Here is a 15,066-nt window from a genome sequence, read left to right on the forward strand (position 1 = left end):
CCATTACAAGATATTAAAAATGTGCCTCCAGCAAGTACTAAGATTTTGTAAATGAAACCCTTCAACTTTTACATAAGTGCTGGGAGAATTCTGCAAAACATTAGAGCTATAATGTAAGAAGACAGGACTTTACCTTGTATAAACTTTAAAGGCAGGGAAGGATTTGCAACGTCTTTCACAACTGAAAGATTTGCAGTGTCTTTTGCAGCTGGAAAAGTGTCCTGATCTGAGGTAGACCAGAACTACTTCTGTTCAGGGATTTGACTTCTCACCTCAGTCTGTGCTTAGTGATGAAAGGAAGAAAGGAAACATTACACCCATTTTTATAAAGGGTAGAGAGAGGGACATTGGGAACTATTGAGCTGTCAGACTCACTTCAGTGCCTGGGAAGATCATGGAACAGATACTCCTAGATGCCATGCTAAGGAACATGGAAGACAGGAAGGCGATTCAAGACAGCCAGCATGGCTTTACCAAGGGCAAATCATGCCTGACCAACCCAGTGGCTTTCTATAATAAGATGAATGTTTCAGTAGATAAGGGATGACCTATGGATGTGATCTATCTGGACTTCTGCAAGGCCTTTGACACAGTCCTCCACAACATCATAGAATCATAGAATCATAGAATCAACCAGGTTGGAAGAGACCTCCAAGATCATCCAGTCCAACTTAGCACCCAGCCCTATCCAGTCAACTAGACCATGGCACTAAGTGCCTCATCCAGGCTTTTCTTGAAGACCCCCAGGGACGGTGCCTCCACCACCTCCCTGGGCAGCCCATTCCAATGGGAAATCACTCTCTCTGTGAAGAACTTCTTCCTAATATCCAGCCTATACCTACCCTGGCACAACTTGAGACTGTGTCCCCTTGTTCTATTCCTGGTTGCCTGGGAGAAGAGGCCAACCCCCACCTGGCTACAATGCCCCTTCAGGTAGTTGTAGACAGTAATAAGATCACCCCTGAGCCTCCTCTTCTCTAGGCTAAACAGGCCCAGTTCTCTCAGCCTCTCCTCATAAGATTTGTGCTCCAGGCCCCTCACCAGCTTTGTTGCCCTTCTCTGGACACGTTCCAGTACCTCAACATCTTTCTTGAATTGAGGGGCCCAGAACTGGACACAGTACTCAAGGTGTGGCCTGACCAGTGCTGAGTACAGGGGAAGAATAACCTCTCTTGTCCTACTGGCCACACTGTTCCTGATGCATCCCAGGACACCGTTGGCTCTCTTGGCCACCTGGGCACATTGCTGCCTCATCTTCAGCTCACTATCTATCAGTACCCCCAGGTCCCTTTCCTCCTGGCTGCTCTCCAGCCACTCAGTCCCCAGCCTATAGCGCTGCTTGGGGTTATTGTGGCCGAAGTGCAGAACCCTGCACTTGGCCTTGTTAAATGTCATCCCATTGGCCTCTGCCCACCCATCCAGCCTGTCCAGGTCCCTCTGCAGGGCTCCTCTACCTTCCAACAGATCAACACCTGCTCCTAGCTTGGTGTCATTTGCAAACTTACTGATGCTGGACTCAATCTCCTCTTCCAGATCATCAATAAAGATATTGAACAGGACTGGGCCCAGCACTGATCCTTGGGGAACACCACTAGTGACTGGCTGCCAACTGGATGTGGCACCATTCACCACCACTCTCTGGGCTCTGCCATCCAGGCAGTTCTTGATCCAGCACAGAGTGAATCTGTCCAAACCATGAGTCGCCAGCTTGGCTAGGAGCTTCTTGTGGCAGACAGTGTCAAAGGCTTTGCTGAAGTCCAAGTAGACTACATCCACAGCCTTCCTCACATTCACCAGGCGGGTAACCTGATCATCAAAGGAGATCAGGTTGGTGAGGCAGGACCTGCCCTTCCTAAACCCATGCTGGCTGGGCCTGATCCCTTGGCTATCCTGTAGGTGCTTTGTGATGGCACCCAAGATGACCTGTTCCATGACCTTGCCTGGCACTGAGGTCAGGCTGACAGCTCTGTAGTTTTCTGGCTCCTCCTTATGACCCTTCTTGTGTATGGGAATCACATTGGCCAACTTCCAGTCTTCAGGGACCTCTCCAGTGAGCCAGGACTGTTGATAAATGATGGAGAGTGGCTTGGCCAGCTCAGCTGCCAGCTCTCTCAGCACCCTAGGGTGGATCTCATCCGGTCCCATGGACTTGTGAGGATCCAAATGACGCAGCAGGTCCCTTACTGCTTCCTCATGGATTAGAGGGGGACTGTACTGGTCCCTGACTCCATCCACCACTTCAGGAGTCCAGCTGTCCTGGAGACAACCTGTCCCACTAGTGAAGATTGAGGCAAAGAAGGTGTTAAGCACCCCTGCCTTTTCCTCATCCTTTGTCACTATGTTCCCCTCTCTATCTAACAAGGACTGGAGGTTGTCCTTGGCCCTTCTCTTGCCATTCATATATTTAAAGAAACACTTTTTATTTTCCATGACAGCCGTGGCCAGCCTGAGCTCCAAGTGGGCTTTTGCCTCTCTAATTTTTCCTCTACAAGACCTAGCAACTTCCTTGAAATTCTCCTGGGACACCTCCCCTCTCTTCCAAAGGTGATACACTCTCTTTTTAATCTTTAATTCCTTCAGCAGCTCCCTGCCCATCCAGCCTGGCTGCCTCCCTCGTCGGCTCATCTTCCGGCTCAGTGGCACTGCCTGCTCCTGTGCCTTCAGGAGTTCTTTCTTGAAGTAGGTCCAACCTTCCTGGACCCCTTTGTTTCTAAGGGCTATTTCCCAAGGAACTTTCTGAATTAGTTCCTTAAATAGGCTGAAGTCTGCCCTTCGGAAGTCCAGTGTGGAGGTTCTGTTGATGCCCCTCCTGGTTTCTCCATGGATTGAAAACTCTCTAATTTCATGGTCACTGGACCCCAGGCAGCCTCCAACCACCACATCCCCTACCAGCCCCTCTCTATTTGTGAGCAGCAGGTCAAGCAGGGCTGCCTCCCTGGTAGGCTCACGTAACAGCTGGGATAGGAAGTTGTCTTCCACACATTGCAGAAACCTTCTAGACTGCCTCTTCTCTGCAGTGTTTAAGTCCCAGCAGATGTCTGGTAGGTTAAAGTCGCCCACCAGAACAAGGGCAGATGATCCTGAGGCAGCCTCCAGTTGTTTAAAGAGTAATAAATCAACCTCTTCTTCCTGGTTGGGTGGTCTGTAACAGACTCTAACCAGGATATCAGCCTTATTGACCTTCGCCTTAAGTCTCACCCATAATGACTCAACTTGATCATCTTTGATTTCTACCTCCATGACATCCAGAGCATTCCTAATATACAGAGCCACTCCCCCGCCCTTTCTCCCTTGCCTGTCTCTCCTGAAGAGTCTGTAGCCATTGATTACAGCACACCAATCATGTGAGCCATCCCACCACGTTTCAGTGATGGCGACAATATCATAGTTTTCCTCCAGCACCAGAGCTTCCAGCTCCTCTTGTTTGTTACCCATACTGCATGCATTAGCGTACATACACTTCAGCTGGGCTGCTGCTTTTACTCCTAGCTCTAGCCTACCATCCTCAGTTTCCTTTGATTTATCTCTAGTGCTGTCATGTTTAACCTCCTCCTCCTTCCATTCTAGTTTAAAGCCCTCTCAACAAGCCCAGCCAGCTTATGTGCCAGGGTCCTTCTCCCCTTCTGTGATAGTTGTATCCCATCTGCTGATTGCAGACCTGTGGCAAGATGAAGTTCCCCAAGATCAAAGAATCCAAAGTTATGTTGGAGGCACCAACCTCTGAGCCACTTGTTCATCAAATATGCTTTCCTATTCTTCTCTGTATTCCAGCCTGTAACTAAGGGTATAGAGGAAAAGATTACCTGTGCCCCTGTTCCCTCAACTGTTTTCCCCAGTGTCTTAAAGTCCCTTTTGATAGCTTTTAGCCCTCTGTTATTAATCTCATCATTCCCTGCCTGTATAACTAATAAGGGATATTAATCAGAGGGCTGCACTACAGTAGGCAGCCTCCTGGTAACATCCCTGACCCGGGCTCCAGGGAGGCAGCAGAGCTCCCTGTGGAAGGGGTCTGGCCGGCATATGGGGCCCTCTGTTCCCTGCAGAAGGGAATCACCAATAATAATCACCCTCCTCTTTTTCTTCTGGGTACTTGTTCTGATGCGAGGGGGCAACTGATTTGTCTCAGTTGCCCTCCCAGCCGGTGATGCTTCTGCCTGCTCCAGGATCACCTCATCCTCAACCTCTAGTGCCCTATATCTGTTATGTAAGGGCAGCTGGGGATGTGAAGATGGCTGGAAGGGTTTTTCCTTGCCCCTTCTGGCAGGCACCTGCATCCATTCTTCTTGGTTGCTCTGTTCGTCTCCCTCTGGCAAGGGGGACTGCAGAGCATGTTGCTCTTTTGTACCTTCCCTTTCAGCCTTCAGTCGTTCCACCTCTCCCTTGAGTTCAGCCACCAGGTTGAGCAGACAATCAATCTGCTCACACCTAATGCAGCCATTGCCTGTGTCGAGTGCCAGGCTCCAGCACTCCTCACATCCAGACGTCTGGACGCCTGCATTCCTACAGGTGGGCTCTGTTTGGGTGCCCACAGTTTTACAAGTATTATACAGCTTGGACCTAGTTCGAACCATGTCTGCTATCCTGAAGGTCCGAGGGGAGTTGTTAGGTGTGGTGTGTTTGTGGTTTTTTTTTTTTTTTTTTTTTGTTTGTTTTTTTTTCTTTCTTTCAGCGGTGCGCGCTGCGCTGCGCTCAGCAGAGACACCTGCTAGCCTCGGTCCTGCTCTCCTGCCAAACCAGGCTGTGGCTTCGACTCTGCCGCTCCTCGTTTAAATCTGCCGCTCGCCAGGCACTGCCCTCTGACTCACCTTCCTGCTTGCCAGGTTGGAGAGATACAGATTTAATGGGTGGAATGTTCAGTGGATAAGGAATTGATTGGATAGTCATATCCAGAGGTCAGTGCTTGATGGCTTGAAGACCAGATGGAGAGCAGGAACAAATGGTGTCCCTCAAGGGTCATACTGGGACCTATGCTGTTTAATATTTTTGTCAATGCTATAGACAGTGAGATCAAGTGCACCTTCGGCAAGTGTGCAGATGATACCAAGCTGAGTGGTGCTATTGATAAGCCAGAGGAAGAGGATGTGATCCAGAGACCTGGGCAAACTGGAGAGGTGGGCCCAGGTGAAAATCATGAGGTTCAACAAGAGTAAGTGCAGTGTTCTGCACCTGGGCTGAAATAATGCTCATTATCAATACAGACGAGGGGATGAGGAGACAGAAAACAGCCCTCTGGAAAAGGATTTGGGGGTGTTGATGGATGAGCAGACAGCATAAGCTTGCAGCCCAAAAGTCAAATGGCATCATGGGCTGCATCAAAAGATCACTGCCAGCAGATCCAGAGAGGTGATTCTGCCAGTTCACTGTGCTCTGATGCCTTAGGGAAAGGAAACCTCACAACACGCGAAGTGTTATCAGGTATGTTTAATCAGAACTGGCTGATAAGGAAAGGTCATCCTCCAAAGCCCTTGTACAACTTTACCTTGTGCAGGTGAAATGTTTATACTACAAAATCATACATATTCAGTAGAGGGGTAGGGGTAATACAATTAGTTCTGGGAATAGGTGGAGTTATTACAATCAGTTCCTGGAACTCATTTCCATAATGTCCCACCTTTTTACGCATCCTCATTGCCGCCTGGTGGTTGATTTTTGGGATCTTCGAGAGGAAGGCCAATGTCTTCCTCAGTCCAACTTCTCTACCTTTCATCCACTTAGCATCAGTTGTGAGTCATATTATTGGCTGGAGTCACTGATGTGCTCATCTTTGAATACAGTATTCTTCTTTTCCATGAGAATGCTTCAAGACCCTCTCAAGCTTAACCCACCTTCTTTGTGTTTATCTGATTGATGATGCTTTATATAAGTGCTCATATAGTTAATGATTTAACTAGGTTCCTATACTCTGTGTTCTCTATCCCTTTTTCCCATATCACTGGTAAGACCTCACCTGGAGTATTGAATCCAGGGCTGAAGCCTTCAGTGTAGGAAGGACATAGACCTGATGATGTAGGTCCAGAGGAGGGCCATAAAAATGACCAGGGGGCTGGAGCACCTCTGCTACAAAGACAGGCTGAGGGAGCTGGAGTTGTTCAACCTTGAGAAGAGGCTCCAGGGAGATCTAATAACAGCCTTCCACTACCTGAAGGAGATTACAGGAAGGGTGGAGAGAGACTGCTTACAAAGGCCTGTGGTGATAGGACAAGAGGCAATGGCTTCAAACTAGAGAACAGCAGATTTAGATAGGATGTTAGGAGCATGTTCTTTACTATAAGGGTGGTGGAACACGAACACATTGCCTGGGGAGATGGTTGGGGCCCCACACCTGGAAATATTCAGGATGAGGCTCAACAGGGCTCTGAGCAACCTCATCTAGTTGAGGATGTCCCTGCCAACTGCAGGGGGTGTTGGACTAGATGACCTTTGGAGATCACTTCCAATCCAAACCATTCTATGATTCTAAGAGTTTCTGAAGTTCAGGGCAGGTTTGCACAGCTTGTGGCTGCTTCTAGCAGTGACAACACTGATAGGTAGAGTGATTGCCAAGGGCTGGGCTGCAGAAAGGCTCCAACTTCTACTTTCTGTTATGGAAGTCAAGGCTACTGCTAATTCTTGTGTGCCAAGTCACACCAGAGTGGAGGAGTGGACAGGACAGGTGACTCTAAACTAACTAGGAATTTTATTCTGTCTACATCATGTTCAGAATAAAGTTGAGGGATCACCAGGATCAAGCCTCATTTTCAATGGCTGATGTCCCAGGATAACTGTCAATTCTGCCTTTGACTCGGTTCCAGAATCCAGTTCTTGTTTGTTGGCGAATCCACTCTGGGACTTCTCCAGTGTTTACTCATATCATCAACAGTGATGGCAATGTAATTACCATTAGGCAGCTAGGTTTGATACTGGTCCTCTATATATTTATATGCATTTCATTTTATTGTTCTTCTGTTCATTGAAGCTGGTTTAGTTTTTCAATCAGTGTCTCTCTATTTTGTTCTCAGTCTCTTCCCTTTGAGAAGGGTTTAGAGAGGACATCTGCCACTTGTCTAGGGCCCAGCACAGCCCTAAACCTTGTCAAAAGGAGACAAAAAACCTATCTGGAGCAACATAACAGAGACATTTCTCTAGCAAATATCCTGCCTCTGTTTTGAGTAGTACGGTTTAAAGTTGTGATGAGCTCCTATTCTAGCATATGCTTAGTCAGACAAAACAACCCAAATAATTGCTATTCAGGCTATTCCCCTGTGACAGTGAACCATGTAGCTATCAGATCAATGCAGTGCAAATGCATATAACGAGACTTCATTTTCAATACCCTTTCACAATATGCTTTGGCCAAGAGCATCAAAAGCTTTAATAGTGAAAACAACTACAATAAACATTTAGTTACTTCTAGATGTTCTGGAAATTTTCTTCAGCCTCTAAAAGTCTGACCTCTGCATATCAGCTAGAATACACTGGCCTCTTCACAAATCCATCCCAATACCCACTCTAGATGTCTTTGGATGCTTTTCTGGACTGTCGTGGAGGGGTATTCTGTGACCTACGCCTATTTTGGCAGAGGGGAGAAATTAATTGGGGTGAGATAATATTATATAAAAATATTATTTATGAAACTCAATATTCTGAACTCTTGCCACCCCCAATCACTGTATATTAATATTAAATGATTCTTTACACAGTTATGAAAACATTCTAGGATATAATATGTGCAGGAACTTGTTAATTAACTAGCAAACAGTTAAAACTATAAACAGAGAGAGGAGTTTTCCCCATGGCAAACACCGTTTGGGGTCTATATGCCAGCTGCCCAGCAGTGGGCTGAAAAATGATTCTGCTCTATGGCAGAGACAACTTATATTACAGAGGTATTAAAGCTTTTACTCACAATTCTTATTAATCATCAATCACCCTCTGGGCTATGTCACAGCCTATGCCAGTGTCCAAACTTCACAGAACCTCTGCCCGTGGACTCTCTGAGGCTGGAATCCTCCCGGCTTGATGGGAAAGGCTGAATCTTCCCAGTCTGTGGGGAAACGATGATCTCTGACTTAGTTCTCCTGGCAAAGGATGCAATCTCTGCCTTGGTGTTGCTGGCTTCTTCTGGATGCTCTGTCCAGGGACTCTAGCAGGATCTCAGGTGTGGGAGTAGGATATCATGCTGTCTCTGGCACGGTTTAAAGTTGGTCAGTGTGGTGGTTTGGCTGTCACCCGCCCCCTCCCCCCAACTTAGAAGGTACCCCAGCTAACTCAGTTGGACTCTGGGAATATAAATGAAGCTATTTATATTACAGCTAGCACAATATACAAGCAGCTATTTACAGTATATACAGTTATATACAGAAATATACAAGGTAAAAGTAATACAGAAACACAACTCCCCTCCCAGAAACCTGAGTCCCCAGGAGAGGCTCTCAACCACCCCTGTACCTTCCCCCTGCCCCTCTCAACCTTACCACAATCCTAATAAAGAATAGAGGTTCACCCAAGAGGTTAAGAAGCAAGGTTAGTGGCAGTGAGGTTAAGGAGATGCAGCTCAATCAAAGCCCAGCCTGAAAGTGAGAGCAAAATGGGGAGAGTGTTATCTAATATTCACTTTCTTGTACCCATACTTCTCAGCGAGACCGTGAGGGAAGGAGACGTAACCATTGGTTTCCTTTTCACAGCCAATTATCTACTTTTTCTCACCAAAACATTCTAGCCTGCTTCAAACTAGCACAATCCACCCCTGTCTACTTCGCGAAGAGTATCACTGAGAATTATCTGATCTAATGTAAACCAATATTTACATTCAAGAATATTACAAGTTCAGTTCACACTTCCTTGCAGCTATCTCAGATGTAGGTGATTCAAAAGCTCAGAACAGTTTGTCTCCTCACAGATGAGACAAGAACAAGGACTCCCAGGTGACGTTGGGTTCATGCTCATGTACTGTAGATTCTCTCGTAGATGCTTTCAGTGTTGGACGCTGACGGTACCTACAACAGAAAACTCCTAACAGCTTGTATTATACATTCTGAATTTAGACTCTCTCAGCTAAAGTTAGATTTCTCTGTGGAATACACTGGATTTCACCATTCTCCTGCATTACCCAGTAGGTGTGACCAGGACCTTCAGCAGATACCACCCCTCAGACAGGTTTCCCCTCGCCCGAAGGTGAAAATATATAAACAGTTTTCCTTAACAGATTCTTTTCACGCACAACAGGAACTTTATCACTGTCTACTGTTTGGACCAAGTCTGATATTGCAGGTCCTGCTCTGTTTACTGAACCTCTACTACTTACCAACCAGGTAGCTTGTGCTAAATGTTTGTCCCAGTTTTTCAGAGTTCCACCCCCCATGGCTTTTAGGGTGGTTTTCAGCAAACCATTGTAGCACTCAATCTTCCCTGAAGCTGGTGCATAGTAGGGTATGTGATAGATCCACTCAATACCATGCTCTTTGGCCCAGTTTTTCACAAGATTGTTCTTGAAATGAGTGCCATTGTCTGACTTGATTCCCTCTGGAGTGCCATGTCTCCACATGATCTGTCTCTCCAAACCAACAATGGTGTTACGTGCAGTTGCATGTGGAACTGGATAGGTTTCCAGCCATCCGGTGCTGGCCTCTACCATCGTCAGCACATACTGCTTGCCAGAACGAGATTGAGGTAAAGTGATGTAGTCAATCTGCCAGGCTTCACCATACTTGTACTTTGACCATCTCTCACCACACCATAAGGGCTTGATTCGCTTAGCCTGATTAATAGCAACACAAATGTCACAGTCATAGAGGACTTGGGTGATAGCGTCCATGGACAAGTCAATTGACCTATCGCGTGCCCATCGATATGTTGCATCTCTGCCTTGATGTCCAGATGAATCATGGGCCCACCGAGCTAGGAACTGTTCACCTCAGTGTTTCCAACCAAGGTCAAGATCAGAGTTGGTATCAACTTGAGCAATCTTAGCAGCTTGGTCTGCCTGCTGGTTGTGTTGGTGTTCCTCAGTAGCTCAGTTCTTAGGCATGTGTGCGTCTACGTGCCGCACCTTCACTGGAGTTCTCCCCAGTCGTGCATCAATGTCCTGCCATAGATTAGCACACCAAATAGGCTTTCCTTTTCTCTGCCAACCATGCTTCTTCCAGTCCTTTAGCCAACCCCATAGAGCATTGGCTACCATCCACGAGTCGGTGTAGAGGTAAAGGATAGGCCAATTCTCATGTTCAGCCACACCAAGAGCAAGTTGAACAGCTTTCACCTCAGCGAACTGACTGGATTCTCCTTCACCATCTCTCGCGTCAGTAACTCTCCTGGTAGGACTCCAGACTGCTGACTTCCATCTTCGCTTGTTCTCAACAAGATGACAGGAACCATCTGTGAACAAAGCATAGTTCTTTTCCTGATCAGAGAGAACTCCATAGGGAGGAGCTTCCTCAGCATGAGTTATTTTCTCCTCTGGAGATTTGGTACAGTCTGTGCCTTCTGGCCAGTTGGTGATCACCTCCACCAGACCAGGTCGACCAAGATTACCCATTAGTGCTCATTGAGTTATCAAAGCCATCCATTTAGACCAGGTTGCATCTGTGGCATGATGCAGTGATGAACTTTTGCCTTTGAACATCCAGTATAGAACTGGCAGTCTAGGAGCTAAAAGCAATTGTGACTCAGTTCCAATCACTTCAGAAGCTGCTTTCACTCCTTCATAAGCTGCTAGTATCTCTTTGTCTGTTGGGGTGTAAGTTGCCTCTGAACCTCTGTAGCTATGACCCCAAAAACTAAGTGGATGACCATGTGTCTCATTTGTAGCTCTCTGCCAAAGGCTCCAAGTTGGACCATTGTCACTGGCAGCCGTGTACAGAATGCTCTTAATGTCTGGACCAGATCGCACAGGTCCTAAGCTCACTGCATGGACTACTTCTTGCTTGATCTGATCAAAGACTGCTTGCTGTTCAGGTCCCCACTCGAAATTGTTTTTTTGTGAGTCACATCATGCAGACTTTTGACAATCTGACTGAAACCAGAAATGTGTAGTCTCCAAAATCCCACCACACCAAGGAAAGAAAGGGTCTCCTTCTTGTTTGTGGGAACTGCCATAATAGAGACTTTGTTGACCACATCCTGAGGAATGTAACGGCGACCATCCTGCCACCGCACTCCCAGAAACTGAATTTCTCTGACAGGTCCTTTGACCTTGTCTCTCTTAATGGCAAAACCTGCTTGCAACAGAATGTCAATGATTTTGTTACCTTTCTCAAAGACTTCCTCCGCAGTTTGGCCCCACACAATGATGTCGTCGATGTACTGGATGTGCTCTGGAGCTTTACCTTTCTCCAGTGCATTGTGGATGACTGAGTGACAGATGGTTGAGCTGTGTTTCCACCCCTGAGGCAAACGGTTGAACTGGTACTGGATTCCTCTCCAGGTGAATGCAAACTGAGGCCTGCACTCCTTTGCTATGGGAATAGAGAAGAAAGCATTAGCAATGTCTATGGTTGCATACCATTTAGCCTCCTTCGATTCCAGCTCTTACTGGAATTCCAGCATGTCCGACACAGCTGCGCTCATGGGTGGAGTCACCTCATTGAGGACAAAAAATCAACTGTGAGTCTCCAGTCGCCCATAGGTTTGTGCACAGGCCAGATGGGACTGTTGAAAGGTGAATGAGCTTTCTCGATGACAGCCTGACTCTCCAATTGACGAATCAGCTGATGAATGGGCAACAAAGTGTCACGGTTAGTTCTGTACTGCCAGTGGTGAGCAGTTTATGCAGCAAGTGGCACTTCCAGATCCTCTATGTCATGATGTCCCACAACTGCAGATTCATCTGAAAGTTCAGGTCTAATGGACAATTTCAATTTACCATCCTCAATCTCTACAGATGCTATTCCAAAACCCCATTTGTGACCCTTAGGATCTTTGAAACAACCTTGTCTCAAAAAGTCAATTCCCAAAATGCAAGGCGCATCAGGACCAGTTACAATAGTATGTGTCTTCCACTCTTTACCAGTTAAACTGATCTCAGTCTGCAACTTAGTTAACTCTTGAGATCCACCAGTGATTCCAAAAATAGATATGGACTCTGTCCCTTTGCAATTGGATGGCAACAAAGTACACTGAGCACCTGTGTCAACTAAAGCCCTGTATTTCCGAACTTTTGAACTGCCAGGCCACCTAATGAATACATTCCAATAGATTCGGTTCTCTCCACTATCCCTTTCCTCCTCCTGGCTGGAGGCAGGGCACCCCAATGCTAAACATGGCATGTAGGGTGTACACAATGATTGGTGCTGTTATGAGAGAAATTGCAATTGTTGGAATAATTGCAGTTGCTCTCGGAAGCTGAAGAAGTGACAGCTACTTTCCTGGCATTGTTGCTTCTGTTTCTGCCACTCTGCAGTTCCCTGACTCTCTTTGAAAGAGCTGAAGTAGGTTGACCATCCCACTTGTTCATGTTCTCACCGAATGTGTCACACAGAATTGTCCACAGTGACGCACATGACTGCTGCTGTCTGGGTGGAATTTGTCTCCTCCTGGGCTGGAATTGCCTTGCAGGAGGTGAGCGTCTGTTCCTGACTGCAGAAACATGCACCCATTCAGATGATGCAGGAATGATATCTCATACCAGATTGGAAATTGAGGTTTTAAGGTCCTCCTTCAGTTCTTTCATGCTGTTCTTAATGCCATTCTCAATGCCTTCTTTCATCTCTGTACCTAGAGATTTCATGGCACAGATTATACCAGAATGTGACAAGCTGTCCTCTATCTGCCTATACCAGAATGTGACAAGCTGCCCTCTATCTGCCTGAGCTGGTCAGTGAACTCATCAACAGTGAAAGACCTTCCATTATCACTCCTTGCTAGAAACATACTGGCCAAGATGTTAGCATAGGATGAAGGAGCAAGCTTAATAAGCTTCTTCATGAGACCTGTTCCAAGAGGAATGTCATCAGGCTCATGTGTGCCATGATCTCCATAAAGCACTTCCTTCACAGCAAACTCCTTCAGAAGCTTAATTCCCTGCTCAATGGTGTTCCACTTCTTGGCAGCCCATGGCAGATCATCTCGGCAAGGATATCTCATAGCCACAGCCAACAGAAGGCGTGTCCGCAAGCTAACCCTACCAAGAGGACTTGCGAGGTATTTGTCCACTCCACTCTCCTTAGTGAGTGGTCCTAGCTGCTTGGCAGACTTGTCTCCTATCTGCAGGGCATTGGCCCCAATGCTACAGCACCTCACTAGCCAGCTTAGGATTGGCTCACCTGATTCCCTTGAGTATTCCTTTCTAACTTCCCTGACTTCTCTGAGTGGATCATTGGATTCCTGGATGTCATCCTTCTCCTCTTCCTCTTGTTGATCTGGTTGTCCCTGGCCTAGAAACAGAACTTTCCTAAGAGCACTCTTAAACTCATTGGAACCATCCTCTTTCTTGGCAGTCAACCTCACAGCACTATTCTCATCAGAGTACTGGGATCTGAGCATGCTCGCCAGGTCCCAAAGACTAAATGCCTCCTCTTCCTCCTCTTGCTCACCAGAGGTCCCCTCTCTTACATCCTCCTTTGAGTCACACTTTGTCAAAAGCTGTGTCTTGGCTTTTGCCTTAGCAGGTGCCAAAAAGGCCTGCACAGCAACAGACTTTGACATGTCTGCCGGAGGGTTTGAATCACTGGGGGTCTGACCTGGGGTCTGTGAGTTCAGATCTGCTTTAGAGGTAACAGGGTTTTGATGTGCTGGCTGGGGATCTGAATAGGCCGATAGCATGTGCAGACAATCCAGAGTCTGCTTCCTGGAAACTTGGCGACCAGTGGTGCTTACCAGGCAATGAGAGGCAGTGGGCATGCAAGATATGCGTGGCTGCTGGGAGTCTGAGCTCCATAGGTAAAGGCAATACAAGATCTGGTCCTAATAACACAGTGGCATGCAGATGTGCACCGCTGTCTTAGGGGACTATAGGCTCCACATATATATATATATATATAGGCAGGCTTAAATGAGCTTCTGCAACTGAGGCACACAGGCTCAGAACTGCAAGTGAGTCAGGGCATGAGGGTCTGAGACTCTGAGCATCAAAGCTATGCAATGGAGTCCAAGCATAGGGGTCTGAGCAACTGAGCTATGCAGAGTCTGTGCCTGAGGGTATGAGCACTTCGTTTACCTATGCACCCGTATTTATTGAATGTGGGCTGAGATTAATGGCTCCTCTGGCCACTAGAATGACCAATCAGGTTGGCAGTCAACCAAACCTTACCATAATAGGCAAATGCCACTCACCTGGACTTTCCCAAAATATGGGAATCACATGGGCTTACACCAGGGAGGCACGAGCTGGGTGTGTGGGGGCTTACATAATCTGTTTACAAACAGGGATCCTGGCAGGAAAACTTGTCCAGGCAGGACAAGGCATAAGAAAGCCTCTTTTCGGGCCTACAGGCCCTCCACAACATGGACCAAACAGAATCTATATATATTTTTATTATTTTTTCTGTTTCTAGAAGTTCAGATTGTGCCCAGAATTAATAATTGCAACTGAGCTTATGGTACTATCTTGTAACTTATGTTTCTGGTCAATAATGTCAACAGCAGAGCCATGTTCAACAAAATCTGCTTTAGACTGTTCCAGTTTTGAAAAGGAGTATCTGATTCCATCTAGCAGATGCAGTAGCATCATCTCACAAAAAAAGCGATAAGCTGAAGAAATCACTGTTTTACACATTTCTTTGTTAATGTTATATTTTATACTTGTTCTAGATCTGCAACAGCATAATTGCAACTAATAAGCCAAGTTTTAAAATTCCTTGATGTTTTCTTGCCTTATAGATCCTACAGATGTGCATACAAAAACCAGTTACAGTAACATCTGGACTCTAGTAAATAAATTTGTTTTATTCTGTTGCCTTTTGAACACATAATGTTAGCTGAGGTCTTCTAAAACAATGGCTCTGATGAGGCGTTGTCAAGCAAAATTTTATGCACTATTTACCCTATTTTGGATTTATTAACTGTATTTTGCAATGAATGACAAAAGTTCACACTGAAGTTTGTCAATGGGAATTATGTGAGTAAAACTTCTGTAATCTATTCTAACATAGA

At 46.3% G+C, this 15,066-nt stretch overlaps 1 long non-coding RNA gene across 11 annotated transcripts in view; it reads right to left on the minus strand.

The window, feature by feature from the left end:
• The window catches only part of LOC135173436 (uncharacterized), a 212,312-nt gene that overhangs the window by 11,722 nt on the left and 185,524 nt on the right, over positions 1–15,066 (minus strand). The window lies entirely within an intron of this gene.

The sequence above is a fragment of the Pogoniulus pusillus genome, chromosome Z (genome assembly GCF_015220805.1).
Source record: "Pogoniulus pusillus isolate bPogPus1 chromosome Z, bPogPus1.pri, whole genome shotgun sequence".
NCBI lineage: Eukaryota > Metazoa > Chordata > Aves > Piciformes > Lybiidae > Pogoniulus > Pogoniulus pusillus.